Genomic DNA, 3,248 nt, shown 5'->3' on the forward strand with positions numbered 1-3,248 from the left:
GTGTGTGTGTGTGTGTGTGTGTGTGTGTGTGTGTGTGTGTGTGTGTGTGTGTGTGTGTGTGTGTGTGTGTGTGTGTGTGTGTGTGTGTGTGTGTGTGTGTGTGTGTGTTGTTTTGCTTACTGTTTAAACCTAACTAAAGCCTAGGGCAACTACTCTGGTGATGTCTGTGATGACACAAAACTTAGCAAGACCTCAGTTATGTCCATGTAGTTATTAAAATACTCTATTGCTATATAATACCTACAGAATTTGTCACTAAGACTACTATGGACATTTCTATAAGGCAATATGTAATCCAAAGTGCTCCACCTCATGCATGCACTGGAGCTGGGCAGAGTTAAGAGTCATGTGACATCACAATGGCTTGGGTTTGTTGCTGGGATTCTAAGGTTGCTACGGAAACAGTTACTATAAAGATTGAGAGAAATGGCAGAGAATGGATTTGTCCATGTATAACAGGTATAATTAAGAGACAATCTTAAATGAGTAGGTTTTGTCATCATCATTTTCTTGCTCTTCTATTTCTTTGTGTGTTTCTGCTACTGTATATTTGCTATTCTGTATATTCAGAATGATTCTCTGATGTTTGTACTCCTGTTACTATTTACTATTCTGGAAAATTCAGTATAAGAATTACTTTTTGAGTTGGATTAGAGAAGTGTTTGTTGAAGCTGTGTTCTGGTCAACGTGTTTGAGTATAAATGAGCAAATGAAAATGACCAAAAGCAGGAGTGAAGGAGCATATAAAGTGCTTCTTTATCTAGTATAGGATTCAGTCTTTGTATCTACGAACAAACAACCATACAGCAGCCACATTGCACCTTTATACATTGTATCGCAAAGACTGCTGAATTTACACGACCTATTACTAATGAAGCATCAGCAATTAAGTAATAAATCATAAGTAAGGACTGAGAAGTTTGTCATGATGGGAACATAGATTGAGCAAAGTAAGGGAAATCTTGGAGGAAAACTTTCACACCTAAAACGGAGACCTTTCAATTGGACACTGACCCAAAGTACAAGGCCAAAGCTATGCTGGAGTGGTTTAATAATAAGAAACTGATTGTCCTCAAGTGGCCCATCCAAAATCAAAGTGACTTGAATCCTGTTGTGAATCTGTGGAAAAACTTGAAAACTATAATCCATAAGCAATCGCTGAGCAACTTGAGAGAGCTTGAGAAAATCTGTCAAAAAGAATGGGGAAAACAACTACGCTGAGATGGTGTGAGAATCCAATAAGACTTTAATTGTTAGTCAATTGGCTTTAATTGTTAAGAAAGGTGCTTCCACAAAAATTTTAGCTTGTATTAGTTTTAAAAATGTATATGTGTCTTTGTGTGATTTCACAAAATGGGAGACCATAGGAAGGGTCTAATCATTCATATGGAACTTTTGCAAGGCACCGAACATATGTAGAAAGAAATTCAGGGGAACTTAAAACATTATTCATCTCTTCAAAACAAAACTTGTTTAACTGGCAATTTTTCAGCAGCTTTTTGTCTTTAGGACATCCTTTCTTGTCAGGCGTAACAGAAGCACATACAATACGCAAGTTGTGTGCATTTGGTCGCTTTTGCCATGTATTTTTCAACTTATATTTTATTTCCTGGTTTCACTAACTTTATTTTGAGTTTTAATAGTTATAGTCACTATATAACTGTACATGTTTAGTAAATACTAAGTTGAATGGCTAGCATGAAACCAACAGTATTAAGTTACTGAAACCTCGCCTAAACAAGAGGTTCAAGTAGGGAGAAGAAAAGAAACAACATCTGGAATAAACCTTTACCTCTGTTTTCCTGTGAATAGAAACATAAATGAAACCAGCTGCATCCGATCCCTGTGCTGCAAATGCCTGTACTTACTGTCTCTCTGCATTGCCCTTCAGCCACCCCTCAGCACTTTAAACTAAGAATGTCCCCTCCGAGAGACTATTGTTCTTTTACAGTTCTCTTTCCATGTTTGGCCACCACCTATAGGAGGTGCCGTCCTTCTGATGTGACATTAAACCAAGGCTCCAACTACTTGGTCATCAAAGATCCCATGACTGTAGGGGTGTTAACTCTGATTTCTTGGGAAAACTTCCTTTCCATTTTGCTTGACTCAGGCCTTAATTTGCCCTAATTGCACTGCTCCACCTGATGTGGATTACAAGGAGATGTAATGGATTCTGGAAAATTTTAAAACATGATTCATACAAGGTAAAGTACTCGGTAACCCTTTAATAGATTAATACATGATTACATGTTTTTTATTTGGATGTAATGAACTTATCATAAATTGCAATGTAAAGGTTTTGCCTCTTGAAAGAGGTTGAATGCAGGGAATCAATTATTATATAATTGTATATGTTTAATAATACATTATATTTTTTTTTTGACTGAAATATTTTGAAAATGTCATTACCCTTCATTACAATGAAATTGATTTGGATTGAATCTAGCAGTGTACCTAGGGTTATTGTCACAGAAAAACAAATCCCTCACACACAAGAGGTTGTCTTGAGTGTCTTGCATGTGCTGAAAACAGTATTTGTAACACTCGTAAACCCCTCCTCTTAAGGACGCTCCAGCCCTTCCTAGTTTTGTACTTATCTCCTGGACCTGCCTCCTTTTCCTGCCCCCAGTCCTATAAATGCCAGACGTTCCTGCCAATCTGGGCTCAGCTTTGGAAGATGGACGCCCGGAAGCCTGCCTACCTGCGAGTCCAGGTGCCACTCGACAGCATCACCTTCACAACGGCATCCTGACCATCTGGGTCCAGGACTGGGAGCGTCTGGTCCTGTTACCCCCCTTTTATTCCCCTGACCCTTTGCTGGATCCTGTTCTGGCTTTTAACTCTGTTTGTTTGTGTCTGGATGGATCTCCTGGTTTTGGACATTGGATCATTCTTGGATTTGCCTCAGACTCCCCTGGACTTGTTTGCCTCGGACACACCCCCCTGAACACCAGCGTACCTTGGACATGCCCCCTGTTTTCCTTCCAGCCCCCTTGCATGCTTTTTCCCCTGTGTTTTCCTCACTCCTCTCCGGATTGTGCTTTCTGCATAGGGTCCTGAAAGAACACTTCTTGATAGAATTAACCTGGTTCATGAGAGGAACAGCTCTTAACATTATGCCACAAGACTGTTTTACTTCATGCAGTGCACAGTCTTTTTGTTTCCACAGGGCTGATTGTTCTTCAAGCTGAAGTATGATCTTAACACTCTTCTTTATTTTTCTATATGTTCTTAAAGTAAAAATTAGT

This window comes from Atractosteus spatula, chromosome 28 (genome assembly GCF_055471065.1).
Source record: "Atractosteus spatula isolate fAtrSpa1 chromosome 28, fAtrSpa1.hap1, whole genome shotgun sequence".
Classification (NCBI taxonomy): Eukaryota; Metazoa; Chordata; class Actinopteri; order Semionotiformes; family Lepisosteidae; genus Atractosteus; species Atractosteus spatula.